This window comes from Rhyacophila brunnea, unplaced genomic scaffold, assembly GCF_057557595.1.
Source record: "Rhyacophila brunnea isolate RB1 unplaced genomic scaffold, BYU_Rbru_1.0 scaffold_2, whole genome shotgun sequence".
NCBI classification, from domain to species: Eukaryota; Metazoa; Arthropoda; class Insecta; order Trichoptera; family Rhyacophilidae; genus Rhyacophila; species Rhyacophila brunnea.
The window spans coordinates 2439754-2459339 of NW_028232859.1; the positions used below are offsets into that span (position 1 = coordinate 2439754).

General features: G+C 32.0%; 1 protein-coding gene across 2 annotated transcripts in view; it reads right to left on the reverse strand.

Moving 5' to 3' along the window:
• Window positions 1-19586, reverse strand: part of Prip (aquaporin prip) — a 105315-nt gene extending 85729 nt beyond the window's left edge. For both annotated transcript variants that reach the window (XM_085946493.1, XM_085946494.1), the window contains exons 1-2: window positions 19481-19586; window positions 6174-6298 (exon numbers count right to left, since the gene is read on the reverse strand). The gene's annotated coding sequence lies outside the window, so the exon portion shown is untranslated. The remainder of the gene's footprint in view (window positions 1-6173; window positions 6299-19480) is intronic.

Sequence of the window (19586 nt, forward strand, 5' to 3'; positions counted from 1 at the left end):
TATATTTGTTTGTTTGCTACAAAATAGCAAAAAAAATGATTTTTTGACAATTGCCTTATTTGTCCTAAATTATTAATACATATAATTGTCAAGTTTATATGATTCAACAGAAAATTTAAAAACGTGGTATATTATTTAAATTTCAAATTTAATATTTTAAAAGTTAAATAAAAACTAGTAGGGACGTACATTAAATGTTGTTGGCGATTACTATCACTCAGTGACGAAGGGTGGAGTAGGGTGTTAAGATCCGATATAAATGGTGCACGTTAAACTTTCTCAGTCATACGTATTTGTTTTTATTGAACATTACAATTACAATTGATTACAATTTACAGATGGTAATGGTTAATTTTTAAAAATCAATTAAATCCTGCCTAAACCAAACCATAATAGTTTTTGTATGCTTTGGGCGATCTGACAGACAATTGTGGACAATTTTTCATTCATACTTAGGTATTTGTTTTTGTTGAATTAATAATATATACCAGTGGCGAAGGGTGGAGGTAGGCTGTTAAGATTCGCTATAAATAGTGCACACTAAACTTTTTTAGTCATATGTATTTGTTTTTATTGAACTAACACTACAATTTACAGATGGTGTTAGTTAGTTTTTAAAAATCAATTAAAGCCTGCCTAAACGAAACCATAATAGTTTTGGTCTAATTTGGGCAATACGACAAAATTGTGCACACTTTTTCATTCATAGTTATTTGTTTTCGTTGGATTAAAAATACATATTACACATATTGTTGGTTAATTTTTTTAATTCATTAAGCCCTGCCTAAACCAAACTATAATAAATAAAAAATATTACTCTATTTATAAAACATTCAAAGTTATGTATGATTTAATTGCATAATTTTAGATATTTTATAGATAGACATGTATTTTTTGACTATTATCTATAATGGCTTGGTTTCTCAGGGTTTAATTGAATTTTAATAACTAACCAACACTATCTGTAAATTGTAGTTTTATTTCGATGAAAACAAATAGGTATGTCTGAAAAAGTTTAATGTGCACTGTTTATGGCGGATCTTAACAGCCTACCTCCACCCTTCGCCACTGATATATACTTATTATGACATTACACATATTGTTGGTCAGTTTTTTAAAATTCATTAAGCCCTGCTTGAACCAAGCCATAATACGTAAAAATATTATTCTATAAAGACTACTAACACTACTAAAGACTACTAAATTATATAATTATTTAACGTTGTTTTTATTTTTAAAGTACCAACTGTCAGTCTGACGTTTAATCGTTTGTTTACGTAAGGAATTGCAAATGGCCGACAGTAATAAATTCACTGCCTAGGCAACAGAACAATTCTAAGCTTTAATATTATACTGCATAATCATCACGATTGGAGTATCATACTGTGGCGTAAAGGTAGTGCGTTCGGCTGATAACCGAACAATCCGTGGTTCGTTCGAGTGCGTTTATTTTTGTGTGAAAAAATAAATTATGTGTTACATGTCACACGCCAAAAATACACTTTGACCTAATTTTCCAAACGCGCCTAAAGAAGTATAACTTCAAAAAGTTTGTGTTTTATTTAAGAATAAGTAGGTAACTATAATTTATGAAATAATCTATTGTAAGCTTTGAAAATCAGATTTCTTTTATTAATTAATTTAATTAATTAACTTATGTACTGTTCTCTGTGGTATAATCCATTTAAATAGCCAGTTACATAATAAATAATGCCACTTTTACGACAGTTTACTTTGTGAAAACCCAGTTGAGTTATCATATCGAAGTACAAATAAGGAGTGGTTTTAAACTCGGGGATCGCGATTAAATTTAAGTTCATTTGGTCACAATACAGATAATAGTAAGGTATAATAGATTAAAGTGATATTGGTGATAAGTAAACATAAATTTCTGAAACTTATTATGAAAATGAATTATTGTATTAACTTTGGAGTACCTGCTGATATTATAGATGTAAGACTTGGGTGTGCTCATACACATTTGATTGTCTTGTATACCGATAAATATAGATGAATGAGGCTGAAAAGTGAAGTCTACTTGCAATACAATAACGGTGACTTTTGCTAATATGCGTTCATGTTTTATGCTAACCCGTCTAGTGTAGTTGAAAAACGAACTTTACTGCAATAAAGCTGAAAGTGGAAAGCCCTCAATAGACTGAGAATTATGGCAGGGATCACCCAAGATAATAATGGTAAAATGAGCGTCCTCTGATGACCGGGGTCGTATGCATGAGATTCCCAAATACTTTATAGGCTAAGTAATGCTCATTTGTATGCATGAGTGCAAATGTAATCCGTTGGTTAGCGACGTTACGATGTGACGTCATAATGTGTCATGGCGTACATATAATGGCAAACTTATAAAACTTCATTCCCCGATCATTAATTTAAAATTTTGAAATTGTAAATGTGTCTGAAAGTGTGCGAATGGTACCATATAAATTTAATAATTATAAATGAATAATTAATATAAACTTTAAATAATTTATCAGTTATTTTATCACATTTATTTTATAATTCTACTGTACGAAAGGATAAAGTATTCCCAGTAAACATTTATATTTGGTAGCAATACATACAGTTATATTATGACTAATTTCACTTCAATCACTTCTATTATGAGATGTCAAAACGGAACAAGAATAAATGAATGAATGAAATGAATAAACAGCACGACTAAGAACTGTTTTTAAAGTTCACAAATTGTTTTACAGAGTCTACAAATGAACGAGGGCCTCAAGCAAACATTTGTTGTAATGAATGCATTATTAAAATGACATTTGAAAGTGACATATAAACCAGCCATTTTGAATGACGTGTGACGTCAGATTGCTTACGTCACAAACAGTGCTATACGCTATATGGTGGAAAATCGGTTAAATCGCTTATAAAGAATTTCGGAATCTCATACATACAGCCCCAAGCCTGCAAGTTGTAAGGCATGCCCACTAAAATAGAATTTCAAGGAAATCCTAAAAGCTCATAAATATGGTGTAGCATTTAGTGTTTTCTGGAGCGATACCATGTAGTCATTGAAGATCCAATACGATGAGTAAGAAAAATCAACTATATAATATATTTGGATCCAAGACTATCTATCTAACTAGAGCACGAAATGGTAAGGTAGATAACTTTAAAATCACTATTTTCATGAGAGCCAAAGGAAGATTGAGTTTTATTTAATTTCTTAATGTTGGTTTGACTAACCCTTTGTCTCGTTTATGTAAATATATATTATGCAAATAGTGTTAAATATTTTTCCAGGGATTTTTATCGGCATCAATACTGATCACATCGCACTACCTTTTCCCTAAAATATTAAATTATTTTACGGCCGTGCCAGTGACAAGCTAACAGTTTTTAGGGTTTTCAATTGATGGATTTAACAATTATTAAGAATTACCTTCCTTTTATTTTGTTATAGTACCTATAACAATTTGTTCAATTCACATATTTTCGTATGCCTCACCTCGTGTGGTTAGTGTTAGAAATTAAGTACCTAAGTATATAATTTATTTATGTAATTTACAACAGTATAAAAATCCCTCAGTGCGTAACAGTTAAAATATTTAATATTGTTGTATTCCCACATCAGTCGCTATCAAGAAAATTAATCAAGTTAATTTAATTAATGAAAAAAAAAATGTAAAATAAAAATGTCAAAGGCTATGCGGTACGGTACCTGCAATTAATAATTATGTCGATTGAAAACAGCAGCTGCTCGTTACGATATTATCGCAAGTAAATAAGTATAATGTAATGAAAACGTATTATCGCGTGTGTGAACCATCTAAAAAAAACTTTTCTGCTATGGGTCAAATTTTATAATGAGGTAATAACAGATTACCACTCATTACTCAGTGTTCTTCTGTTTCCGGAATGGGTTTTAAATTAAATTGTATTTAGGAGCACTAAGCACACTTTCAAAATCACTTAAAATAAGTAGAAATCATATTCGTTTATAGATATTATTTGTCACACCAGGCACACTTACAATACTGTGGGATTTATTACTTTTGATTTAATCAAATTGCAAGATTAAAAATATATATGATACCTATTCGAACAGACAGTAGCAAGACAACTAGTGAATCAAAATTTAAGAATTCGTCCTACAGAGAGACTAATAAATACTAAACATGTTTTGTCACTCCGGTACTAACCTTTTTTAAATTAGATTTATTAGTTTTGCATCAATCTAATTTTAATATTCATTCCAAATATATGTGATATTGGTATATTTTGTATAGTATAATTTTGTGTAGCGAATTCGTAAACAGGTGTATCAAAATACGTAGTAACTAATGACAATTCATAAAATTAAATTGTCCCTAACGTCAAGACAGATGCGGTACAGTATTTTATAATCACGTGCTTAAATTGTGAAAGATAATTTAATTTTCGTACAGATATGAATCGAATTAATTTTTTTTCCGACCATGTCCGATCCAAATAGGATCATATGGGCCTCTACAGAGTGGAGGTTTGTATTAACAGATTTTGTCTTTACGAGAAATGGATGTCAGCCACTTTCTCAACCTATTAGGTCCATACTCTGGCTCATACACAAATTGAAAATCAATATGTGTACTTGCCAGACCCAGGATTCGAACCTGGGATCCACGACGCCATAGGCCGACGTTTAAGCCGCACGGCCATCAAAGTATAATAAACGATAATAATAACTTATTAAGACTAGGGTCGTCAATCAGATAGCATATTTACGTATTTATACACATAACGCAACATTAGAAAAATATATAAAATTACATTGTAATATCTATTAAACGATCTTCACGCAAAATTGTAGATAAAATAAATACGTAAAAAACTTCATGGCTATCGCTTTTACTTCTTAGATGTAAAACCCGAAATCTATAATAAATTAAGTACATATTATTTCGAGAGTTGGGAAAATTTACTAAAATAATTGTTAATATTTGAAATGTGTGTAGGATTCGTCATGCAATAACTTTACGGAACATTTTAGTGATTGTTTCTATTTTTTAGCGATGTACATTATGATACTTTTGCTCTTCGGTAAACACAGGACTTGGATGGTTTACCATCACTTCTTTCGCGGTTACAATAGTGGTAAAGGATTAGGCAGATGGTCTATAAAGGTCGCTAAAGTAAAGAAGATTTTAAAAGAAAATCCAATTAGTGCACGATCCTTTTATTAAGTTAAATAAATCATAACTCTAAATGAATCAAAAACCTAACCTAATATTAACTCAAAATACCATATTGCTTGAGGTATAAAGAAAGAAGTCAAAATATAGAATTGAGATTTTTATAAAGTAATAGGAAGATAATTCGGTTGTATATTAATTTTTGTTCTCAAAATATATTAAGATGGAAGAAAATACTACCGATTTTGACTCATCTCCATGTTCCATATCTACACATATTAAACGGAAGTTGGCTCAATATCAAGTTGTTTTGACTTATTTTTCGTTTAGTTTTCAGTACAGAATTGATACAAATATTACATTATCAATGAAATTATGGCAATTGTGCCGCAGAGGTGGCCATGAGCTTTTATATTTTTTTTACGAAAACAGTTTATTCCATGTAGACAATTAGGTATAATGAATATATTTTTTCTGACGGCGCATCGGCTTTTCGATCCAATAATCGTTAATTGAATATTTGAAACTTTCATACAATTTGATGCACCATTATCACAAACTACGTTTATATGAGGTAATATTGGGTTGGGGTAGGTTAGGTTTGTTCTAAAAAAAGTTCTAAAATCTCATCTGCGGCACATTTACCGAAATTATTTTTAATCATACTTTATTCTTGCCAAACAGTTGAAGCTTTTAACATTCATTTTTAACAACACGTTTTTGAATTATCATATTATTATAGATAATAAAGATGAACACTCACATTTTCAGAGATATTATAAGTTGCTTTCACAATGATAAACTGACAATCAATAATAAATTGTTATGTCTTCCAAGAATCACAGTTTGTGTACATTGTAAATAAATATGACTATAAAAATACACATTTTTTTATGCCATCGCAAATCACCAATCTAAATATTGACGTATAGATGTATTACCTATTAAATTTGTACATTTGACTCACTTAACACACTATAAAACATGATAATTGTCATAAATCAAATAAATACACAAATATAATATTATTGAACTCACCTCGTGTAGAATAAAAAGAAACTCCAAGCGCGCGTCGAACTATGGCGACTGCGATCGCGTGTGAACTGATGATGTTCGACCTGCGATGACTGGCTTGGTCACCTCGACGGAAAATCTCAGGAAAACTGTTGGGGAAACAAAGAAAGAAAATCATTAGATTAATGATTTTGGCAAGGATCTATGCCAGTGGCGTTTCAATAGAAGCAAATACGACGATTCCGTTTTCATAACCACTTCCGAGTGATCCATGCATTTTCTACAACAACTGTCAAAAAATAATGATCCGGTTTTTTTTCCTATTTCCAATAGCGAAATATCAACGAACACGTATTTTGATAATAAACATGTTGATGAAAACGTACGCGATTCATCTGTGTCTCATATAGCACATGATAATTATTGTAATTTAATTATTGTATTGGACCAAAACTCATCTTTGCCATACAGCGGTTGTAATCGATTCAGAAGTGCCCATGATGACTTAATAAAAAATCAAATTTTAAAATTTGAATTATTTACCAACTTAACATTCACAAAATTTATTTATTTATTGATATATAATTTTACTCAAATAATACTTAGGTACCTATATATATATATAGCCTCAAATCTTGATACACAATCTTTACAATGAAAACTAAATATACACTCCAATATAAATAAAGTTTTATGAATATAAATTAACAGTGTAGAATGTTAGTCTCCAGAAATTTGTTTATACACATATTTATTTATTATGACAGAATATTGATTATGTTTACAACACGTGCTCTTTACTTGGTTGTATTGAACGACTAACTAAATGACACTATGCGCATGCGCAAAATCTCAAATTGCAAGCTTCGTATTTTTCCGCTAGGTTCTCTGTTGGCATTTAGGATCCCTAGTTGGATTAACTGAGGGTTCGCTGCAAGGTACCGCAGGTTTCCGACAACCTGCAGTGGTGTGAACGCTGACCCCAAGTTGTACCTACTATAGAAGGGCTTCTATAATAGGTTAATTTTCCGTATTATTTATAATTAGTTTGAAACCATTTCGTGATACGGCCAAGATCCACATGGCAAATGAAAAAAAAATCAATCGTTACAATTACCATGCCCTATCTGAAACTAATCTCACCATAAATCTACTCAGTATGTAGGTATCTTATCATTAGCCATTTGCTGAATTCCGTGGGTCCATATCCTGGATGCATTGTTGGAACAATGTTATTTTAATCACCCACGTATTCAAGCTTGTCCGCCACTGATCAAAAACGTAATGTGATTGTCTATTCCCCACGGTGAGCGTCATATTAATATTACCTATTTTAATTCTCGCCGTGAATAATCTACTCATTATCATCACAATGGGACACCACTGCAGTCAATGTTTTCTCACATGTTATTTCATTAATATTAAACCTACTATCGCTGCCAAGTTGTTCTACATAATTTTTAATTTTACATTAATTCCTAGTAATAATTTGTTAGCGAAATATTTTTTTATAATAAATGATTGATAATAAATGATCACAGGAGACCACTTTCGAGAAACCAATTTAATTTCAGACAGAATATTTTGTCAATATTAATTTGAAACATGTTATGTTGACCCTGCCTACGTGATAATGCACTCAAAGATAAGTTATTTATTATATTTTTGTAATCGATAGATCATATTATTATTATTATCATGAAAGTATAGTGGTAAACTTAGTCTTAATATTGACAGATTTTAACTTTTCGTTAACGGCCCACGTGCGGGCCGATAGGTGAAAATGGAGGTTTTATGGTATTTTCAGAGCATAATCCTGGACATTCCTTAAACGTTGTAGATAATCTATTTATATAATTTTAAAGCCTTATTATTCTTTATATTTATTTATTTGAAACATTTGATGACTGCATAAAGTATTTTTATTACTTACATAAAATAGTATTCTTTTAAACCTCTCGATCTAATGTTTTAGTATATAGTCATATCTCAGTTCATCCATGTGCAGTGGTGTTAAGATTTTTTAAATTTATTAATTTTTAAACGCATTAGTAAAATTTATGTTGACATTATTATAGTGAAATATTTACGATAAAAACATATATTTATAATCTCTGTGATCCCAAATTTGACAAGAATTAGGCATTTTATTATTCAAAAAATGGGCACAATTAACACATTTGAAGATAATTCTAAAGATACTGATTATAAGCTATGTTTTTGACCATTCAAATGTGATAAAACATTCTACGAATAATGATTGTTTTATAATAATTATTGACCTAAGAATAAGGTAATCGACTAGTTAAGTGAGATGAATTGACACAACAAATTTGCTCTAATAGTAAAAAAGTCACCTGCGGCGGTATTTTATTAAGAAATATTAACATTAATATGTGATGAAATATATAAAAATGATAAATTAATTACTCTTATTTTATAATAATGTGTACTTCTTTACTAATACAGATGGCTATTTATCCAATATAGCGAATGGTCGCATGTTACTTAGCTACCATAAAAAGGGGTTGTGATCAGTGCTTTATGACATGATGTCGAGTGCTGACAACTCAATAGATCAAATATGGATTTTTTGAATAATAGAAAAAATCACTAAAAGTACAAAATATCCATAATTATACATAGCATAACTATGGGGTTTCGCGGAATACCATTTGGGAAACTCTACCATATAACATCAAACTGGCCTTAACCATGACGATAGGTATGGGGCCCGCCAAACATTCGCTTCAGGATGTGGGGGTCATGGTCAGAGGCATTGATTTGACTGTATGCATAAAATTATGCATGATATGCATCCATAATTTTATGGCCCCCACATCCTAAAGCGGGCCCTCAGGCCAGGATCTATGGCGGGGCCCCCCTACCTATCGCTAAGGTTAAGAGCAGTGATTTTTTACAGTAGTGTTCCTCAAGTGGTTTCCACGGAACCCCAGGGTTAAGGGTATTCCGTGTATTTTTACAGATTTTTAAATAAATCCAGTTGATTTATTGAGTTGTCGGCAATGACATTAATATGGACGAAGCATCTAGAAAATAAAATGACACTCACTTTGTGTCGGGTCTGCCGGATGGCGAAATTCATATTTTAATATCGGTGTCCTACGCTCAAATGAACATTCTGCTTGCAAGCGGTCTGGCGACACCGCTGGGTCTGCCCATACAAAATTTCTGAATGCCGGGTTTCGACTCCACCGTTATTATTGTGTTACAAAATGCCAATGTGCCTAGTTAAAAATTGTAAAAAAATCTACTAAACACTCCAAGAAAGATGGGATATCACTTTTCATGTGTTAGTATTATTTATTATTTATAAAATGCCATTTTAAGATAATGTTTATTCAATGCAATTGAATGACAGAAACCATTGGACAGTCGCCTGTGATGCGCTGGGCTCACTTGCGTCTAATCTCCGAGAAGTCGTAAGTAACCGAGAATCTGTTTCTAACGCAATGAGTCATGACACTAATACGCCATTACAATAAAGGTGATATTACTATAAATTCTCGAAGCTTGTATCGCATAATGGAAACGGAACGTCATATGGTCACGTGACATCTACCTATACATCTGTGAATGACTTTCATGCACAATTTCTCGTGCGCGCCGGGTATGAAGTGAGTTGTCCATTTAATATGTCATTGGTTGTCGGCAACAAAAATTATGACGCACTGATCGCGACCTCATTTTGTGGTACCCAAGTAATATGGAACACATCGTCGTATATTCGCTTAAGTCGGGAAAGACACATAAAATAATTATATAACAAAATTATACGCGTAAATTATCATTTAATTATATCAATCATCACATCACATCAAGTTACCTACATCGCGCAGGCACATATTTTTTAAACGTTAATAATCATTAAGGAAAATAGTCTTTTTTTACTATTAGAGCAAATTTGTGGTATGTATTTTTCTCATTTAACTGGTCGGCTTGCCATGCCGGGTCCCTAGCCTAGAGCCCTGTCACCCCCCCCCCCCCCCACCCTTGTGGGGGCAATGCATAATGTACATACTTTATTCAACTGAATTAAAAACCATTAAAGATTTATCGCATGCAGATATAATAGCTCTGAATTAAATGTAAACCTCCAAATACCGTTTTCTTTAACATTTTTAGTTATTAAATTATTAGCGGTTATGTAAAAATATACCGTCTGAGAGAGCGACTTTAAAATTGTACAATGTTTTTATCGGTAGATATTAATAAGTGAACAGAAGAAGAGGTTATGGTCCTTATCTCGTGTTATTTTTTCGTTGAGATAACCAAATGAAAATAAGAAACAAATATTTTGTTAAACACAGCCGTTGCAAGGTCGCGATGCTGTATTTTGTAAAATGAAATCGTAAAATCATTTATTTGTGGACAGTTTTAATGTTTATTTTTTTAATAGCGTTATATATTATGCAAAATGGCGTCGTAAAGCTTGACATGTCAAAGCGGTGTCACATGCAAACGTAGATATCAGACCCTCTTTCGACAGCAACACCAACTGTATCAGCAAGCCTATATTTATATATTTTTCATCAACAATGAGATAATATTTTACCTACACCAAAAGCATAAAATACCTACTATACCGGGGGTACAGCGTCGAAAACAATAAAGTTAACAATAATAGCTTTTTTTATATTTATATAATTCCCCTGCTTCGCATACTTTTATATTAAGGCCAGTGTTGCCATCTTTTTCTATGCTGATTATAGTACAAAGGCGTAAAAATTATAGTATTTCTAAAAAATATATAATACAGGAACATTTTTCAGCTTGAATCCTTTAAAATCATAGTATTTTGGTATATTTGGCGTAAAATTATAGTATTTTACATTTTTCGCAGAATTAAAATTATAGTACTGTACTCTAATTATAGTACGGTTGGCATCACTGCTTAAGGCTATTATACCTCAGCTGAGGCATGGTCTAAAAAGATCGTGACTAGGCGATGCGCGGATTGTGCAAATGACGCAAGCCGAACGAAATATAATTTGTCATAAAAATCCAACATGCCTCCATGTAATGTTATATTACTAATAATAATAGTATATTCATTAACATGTTTTCTTTTTCAAGTACATGCGGAACGTTTTTTAGTCATCTTTACACGATTTAAGAATATATTCCTCCAACGTCATCACAAAACAAATTGACGTGCTCACAGGTCGACTATCGCTCTCCGAATGGCAACGCGGCCGAAATTACGTCCCACATAGTGTTGAAAATTATTTGCCGTTTCACTTATAATAATAATCTTATAATAATAAGCTCTTAACAATAAAATTTAATCTTACTATAATAATACTCAGTTCAGTTTTACTTTCTATGTGTGCGAGTTAATGCATATCAGTGAAAAGGTTCAAATAGACTATATGACGATCGGGCACATATATGCTAAGAGCGTTTTAGTGTCTATGATCAAATCTATGCCATTCCGACATTTATACATACATATTGTATGACAGCTATGACATCGTATTTACACTCTGTGACACCCTGTGACACAGGACGCCAACATAAGAAACGGGTTTTTCGACATATATATGACCGATCGTCATAGAGTGTATTTGAAGCATAATACTCCTCGCGATAGCCCTCACTACGACATACATTAGATTGGTTCATCTGCAATATCAAATATATTGTATTTTTATTTTTTTATATAATTTAAAATATACTTAGCATAGCGTAACAATGTCGATTTTCTTAAGCCGCGTTGCCACGATCCAAATACACTTGGACCGAGCGCCATCCAAGCGTACTCGTACGAGACAGTTTCATACTAATTATTCATATCCAAGCTACTCGGACCGCGTCATACTCATCCGAGTTAGGTTGGATAGGAGTAATTAGTATAAAGATGTCTCGTACGAGTGCGCTCGGTCCAAGTCAACTTGGATCGTACTTGGATCGTGCCAACGCGGCATTAGAGACATTTTCTATCCTAATGTGTGAAAGATTTTCCAAATACCATGTATAATCTGTAGCTTACTCTTTACTACCAATGAATACGCGGTTAATTCCAAACGTTTTTTTATTTTATTGCCATCATTATTCTACCCCGACTTTTCCTTTATCTACGTAATTAGACTTTAAATAGGTAGTTACTGTTTATTATATTTGACTAAGGGCAGTTCGTCATTTGACACCCTATTATTAGAAACGAAATACGTTTCTACCTAGGTCAGCGCCGCACACAAGCCCCCCCCCCCCTCGGGTTTCGTGCCCAGATCCGTTTTCTTTTAGGTAGATATTTGGATAATATTGTATTTCAAAAGAAACAGTAAATGAAAACACTGTAATTAATTATGTATCAATGTGATAATATGAAATAACAATCACTATCTTTAATTGTTTTTTTTTTAATTGAAAATCCTGAATTATAACAAGATACCAACTACGTCGTAGCGTCCAGAAATGATCGCAATGGTCATTGCCATTTTTTTTATTTGAAACGAAAGTGTTGCCAGAAAACAAAAAACCGTCCAACTCCGGATAAAGAACTCTAATAGAAAAAAAAAACAAATTTTCTTGACTCTAATTTCCAGGAAAATAGACGCCGCATTAAAAGTCGATGCCCACTTGCATCCGGGCCACCCATATTATATGGATCTTGTAATATTACGATAACTGATGATATTAATCGACAAGTCATAGGTTTTAAAATAAAATATTTCACTAAACTTACTTGTAAACACAACAAATCATATTAAGCTATAGCATTATTGTGTTACTAAAATGTTGACACGATGTACAATTGGATTATTCATGATATTATTATATAATGTAAAATAAAACCCATGGTATATTGTTTAATTCTATATTCTTTTGTACACATACAATTGTGATAATGGTTTGGTATACACTAAAATTATTAATAATATTAATACATAATTAACCGATTGTAATTACATATAATAACTATATATAAAAATACTGCTTAAGCCGTAATCCACCTCATGCGAACCGTAGCAAACAACTGGTGGGTATTGGAGTCAATATCCTCGATTGACTACAACAGCAATTAAATCTTTATTGCCGTTTAGATCGTCGTACCTTTGCTAATATGGTTTTTCAAACGAGAGTGGTTACAGATGGTAGATGAGGAGTTAAGTGTTTGTTTATCTAATTTAGAACCGCGCTTTGACAGAATTCTTATATATATATTAAAAATCAATTGCATCCTTCTCACTAATAAAATTATTACCACCTATGTACATATAAATGTCGATAACATATTTTATCATATTAATAAGGTAGGTACATTTCCCTTTTAAATGCATTTTTATTTGGTGTACCGCGGAACAAATCCCACTCACAAGTGTGCCGTGAAGTAAAAAAGTTTGGCAGACACTGCGTTACAATATACGCTTCATAACTTTGCACTCCGACTCAAGGATGAAAATGGTGTAATATATTCTAAAAAATCTTTTTTTACATATATTATCTATTTATTTAATTATTACTACATATATTAATGTAAGTTAAATGTTAATATCATTTGATTTAATTGTATGCGAGGTAATCAGGCAAAGAGGCGTATCAGTGTAGTAGAAGTGCAAAGTTATAAAACGTACTCTACATAACTTTTCTAGGAAATAATATATGAGGAAAATATGATCTAACATTCTGCAATCAGCCACATAACATCCCATAGACATTGTGCATTTACAACAATCTGAGTCATCAGATTATTTTGTGATTTTAAAAAAATGCATATATTTAGGTATAAATCACGCCCACTGGCTCCTATACCAGGAGACATACTCCCATACAAATCTCAATATTTAATTGGAAAGGTTAGCAGAATATGTCAAAGCAATAATCGTATCTATTACAATGGAGCTAGAATTCATTTTTCGTTAAATGTGCCGCAGAGGTGGCCATGAGATTTTACAACTTTCTTTTTAGACCAAACCAAACCTAACTTAACCTAACCTAACCTAATCTAACCTACCCCAACCTAATGTTACCTCATATAATCTTAGTTTGTGATAATGGTGTATGAAAATGTATGAAAATTTCAAATTTTCAATTAACGATTATTGGATCAAAAAGCCGATGCGCCGACAGAAAAGTGTGTTTATTATAGTTGTCTACATGGAATAAACTGTTTTCGTAAAAAAAAAATATAAAAGCTCATGGCCACCTCTGCGGCACAATTACGCATTTTTCATCTACATACACATGAATTTGTGTATGTGGCGATATTTAAGAGTAGTAAAAAAATTCTGAGAACAAATGAATGCTAATATCCAATAATGTCATAATATATTGTAATAAAGATAGAAGTAATGTTTCGATATCATTCTTTTTTACAACGTTTTTATTAGCTCGTATTCTTGTTTGTCCGGTGGTTGTTTGTCCAGTACAAATCTTGCAATCAATTTTTAACTAACTTCCCGACTGGCTAGACATTTTAAACTTTAAGAATGTATCAGAACACGATGCCAATGCATTATTTTAATACTTCTAGCCATCTTTAAGCAGAATTGAATAATTCATTTTCAGTTAATTCTGTTTTGTATGGAAAGTTATTTCAGAAAAATCCGTAAAAAGTAAAAGACTATTATTGGTTGCTAAGGGGATGGTCCTAGCAACTAAATTATTAATATATACGTGCGTTACTATGGAAATCAAAATAAAATGTCAAAATGACATTTCAGTATTCTATATTTGTTTGTTTTTTATTTACTTCTTATCAAGTACAAGTTTGAGCATATTTAGCATAATAATTCAACAGAAAATTTAAAAACGTTGTCTATAATAAGTTCTTTTTATCTTGTAATTATTATTTATTTGTTCATAAAGAAATTTAATTTGTATGGGCAGATCAGATGCTTACGAGCATGTTCATTTACGAGGATCATTTTATTTTGCACATGCTACGACTAATATTACGACATCTTCGAAATCAAACTTCAAACATAATTTTATTTAGATAGATATATTAAAATGCTGAGAATGCAAGATACCTACTTAATTTTGTATCAACCATGCATATTTAATTAACAATTTATAATAATGGCGGTGAGAAAAAATCCAACCTTGATATCTGATATACACATATTTATAATTATTGGGCAATTAAAAATCCTCTTTAAAGTAATGGCTTTTTATCATGAACATAGTTTTTGACAGGTATCTCTACTCCGAAGATAATATAATAGGTACTGTTTTATCAAATTTCATAAACCAAAAGATACTATCTTCCTAAAAGCTATTAAAATTTCGTAGAACATTGATTATTGAAACTTATCTATGTCCTAGATTATTAATTGGAAAACTGTCAAAAAGCATTGTTACTTAATCTACTTTTAAATTTTATAGAAACCTTCGCATTCGAGATTTAGACACATTAAAAGGTAATATTTAAAAAAAAATATTAAAATCATCTCTTTGCCAATTTAAACATGATAAACTACTTCGAATATCGGTACATTCCATTTGCGATGAAGGAGATGATGTTTTATATAAATATATATTATATAGGTATAAGACCTCCAAAGCAGAATGCAGGAACTCGCTGAAGTAAGCAACAAAGTAGGGTTGAAAATAAATGTAACAAAGGCGAAAGTCATATTCAACTGCTTTGCGGACCAAAAAGAGATCCTCATCAATGGCACTCAGTTCGAACAGGTGAAAAGCTACATCTATCTGGGACAACAAGTGTCTATAGATGGATGTATATTTGATGAAATTTTTCGCAGAGCAGGAGTGGAGTGCTTTTGGACGCCTGAATAATATCTTCAAAAGTGACCTCCTCCCACCAGTGACGTCTCAAGACAAAATGCCGCCCCTGGGCAGGGCCATTATGCCGCCCCATTTTTTATACAATAATTTTTATCATCCGAGCTCGTGTCATTTTTGGTCACCAGGGACGTCGAAGGGCAACAGAAGTAAACTAGACATCGCGAACCCGACAAAAAAATACAGTCATGTTAAACCTTTTATGTTAATTAATACGTTTTATTTCTAACCAGTGAGCTGAATTTTTTAAAGGAAAGATATTTTCGTTATTAAGTGCTCAGCTTTAGTAGCTATTTCCATATATATCAAATGATTCTCCTCGATTTGGCGCTCTTCGAGTAACTACCGCCCCCACGGGACGTCGCTGCCTCCCACTGTGCCTAAAGCGCAAAATATTCAACTAGTGCAGCGGGGGGCAAACTGCGGCCCGCGGGCCGCATGTTGCCCGCCGGGTATTTTTTTGCGGCCCGCCATCATTAATTGTACTTCTGATTACGAATAACTTTTTTATATATTTTTTTAAAAAATATTGACAATAGATTAAAATTTGAAGAATTTGTTGTTTCGTAAATGTATTATCTCAGTAGGTACGTCTTCCTTGCGTCTCGTCTCACACTATGTAACCTCTATTTTCTACGCTGAACATCGTGTTACATTTAAATACTTTTAACTCCGCGTTGCAAGGGAAAAAAATATATGCCCATGGTATGGTAAAAAGTTTGAATGGATTACAATTAAAACTCAAGTTATTCCTTCGACAAATATCAAATAACAACGTGGACCACTTTCCAACGTTGAAGTTGCTGAATATACCAGAATATAAATTTGAAGAATACGGTAAAATTATTAAAGCTCTGAATGACGATTTTTCACAAAGATTTGGTGACTTCCGAAAAATTGAGACAAGTTTAGCAATAGTACGCGATCCATTTTCAATAGATATTGATAGTGTACCGACAGAGCTACAACTTGAGATTATTGATCTGCAGTGTGACACTGATTTAAGAGAATTGCATCGTCGTGAAGAAATCTCCAAATTTTACAATGCCCTTAATGTTTAGTTTTCGTGATAATAAATAGTGTATATCTAAAAATGGTATTTGACTTGCGGCCCGCCGCTCATTTTGAATTTTTGAATTTGGCCCTCCATCCAAAAAGTTTGCCCCCCTCTGAACTAGTGTGTGCTTCCCGTAATCACAGATGCGTCTGAAACATGGACCCTAAGTAAAAGAGAGATCCAGAAACTTAGAGTGGCACAACGTGGTATGGAGAGGTACATGCTGGGCATAACGCAAAAGGACAAATTGGACAAAAAAAGGACAAAAAAAAAAGAAAAAAAGACAAGAGGAATGAGTGGATAAGGAGACAGACAAGGGTTTGCGACGTATTAGAGTTCGTAAAAAAACTCAAATGGAAATGGGCTGGACACATAGCTCGAAGAAGGGACAATCGTTGGACAAATTTAGTCATCCAGTGGTATCCAAGAGGTACAAAACGTCCACAAGGTAGACCTAGAGGCCGCTGGATCGATGAAATGATAAAGTTCTGCGGAAGTACGTGGCAACGCAATTCACAGGACCGAGAGAAGTGGAATCAGCTTCTAGAGGCCTTCATCCAGTAGTGGATAGATTCAGGCTGATAATTATGGCGATGATATATATATTTAAATATTGTATGTTTGACACACTCATTAGACTACTCATTTATATCACTGCACGCGGTACTTAGATGGTTATCATTGTTACCATTGTTACCATTGTTACCATATACCTACAACTCTGTTTTCTTAAGTATTTTCATGTTTGTTTTAAATTATTAATTGGCAATGTTCAATTTTTTTTCTAATTAGAAAATAGTCAGACACTACTAAATAAGAACTGTATCAACAATTCCTGTCATGTTTAATTTAGAAGTACTATTTATTTATATTTTGGTAATTTTATATGACACTTTTGGAGTTATGAACCCACTGTAAACTTGATTTTTATCGAGCGCCGAAGAGAATTATCGCGCCATCTTTTATTTGGCTTGATTGACCTCAATGCATTCAAATCTTCCTACTCGAATTGTATTATGAACACTATAAAAAAATATAAGGAGTTCTTAAAGTCCGCATACATGATAATCCATCAACAAAAACTGAACTCGATTTGTACGTTAAAAAAGTCGTTATCAATATCATTTAACCGGTTAATATATCGGTCTACGTAATGTTTTTATAGTATTGCAAAAAATGTGCCGGTACTATGGAAATTCCGCTGATTACTAATCAAATGGGACTGACACGGTATTGCAGGTGTATTATTATGGATATTATGTACATTAAATTCTCCACATTGACATTGTTTATAATATCTATTCTGATAATAACATTTAAATAATTACAAGATAAAAAGAACTTTTTAAATACAACGTTTTTAAATTTTCTGTTGAATCATATAAACTTGACTTGACTAGCTTTAAACGATCAAAAAAATTTGTACTTGATAGAAATACTACTGAAATGTCAATTTGACATGTCATATTGATTTCCATACTAACGCACGTATATATTAATAATTTAGTTGCTAGGATCCCAGACTCCTTGCAACCAATAATGGTGTCGAAATAACTTTTCATACAAAACAGAATTAACTGAAAATGAATTCAATTATACTTAAAGATGGCTAAAAGTATTTTTAAAAAAATGCATTGGCATCGTGTTCTGATATATTCCAAAAGTTTCAAATTTCTAGCTAGTTTGTTAAAAATCGATTGCAAGATTTATACCCGACAAAGAACCACCGGACAAATAAGAATACGAGCTAAGAAAAACGTTGTAAAATTGAACTAAATGAGTACACCTAGGTACCTCCCTATCTACGAAAAAATTTCGATTTTATATTATACATTGTTGCATTGATACAAAATTAAATTTTCGATTTTTGTTTCTATAGAAGTACTGAAACGAACTAATTATAATATAGCTTTTCACGTAAGATTCTTGATTGAAAAAATAGAACAATATTCACTACACGGAGATCAACATTTTACATAATATGCATACTTTATAATGATTATATAATTTTGTATTGACCTTTTTCTAATAACATTATTTTCTGATAGTGCAAGATAAAGATTGATTTTGAAATTATAACTATTTAAAACTTGTAAACTAACATATCGTTATATGCATTTCAGGTGTCAAAGCCTGAAAATAGAAAACAGAAGCAGTAGCAATGGTTGATGTATAATATTATAAAAATGTGGATGAGATAATTTTTTAATTCTAAAAGTTTAATTGAAGTAATTAAAAGTACATATCGTAAATAATATTCCCCATTATATTTTTAACTCAATAACCATTATATCATAAATATCGTTATTTTTTTTAATTTAGAAAATTAATAATTATTGGTCAAAAGATATATCGATTATATTAAGTTATTTCATTTAAGAGTTTTTCATGATTTCCCGCACGGCGTTTTTTTAATAAGTTGTCTATCCGATAACTTTAGCACTATCTTTGCGTATAATAAATCATATTGTGTGATGTGTAAACTATCAAAAACTTTACCTACCTTTTCCAAGTTAACTTTTTCCCAAGTAGTTTTTCACTAACCGTTAACTGTAACCGTTGAGTGAGTCGACAGAGCAACTGACCACCACAGAGCCGCGAAAGAGACT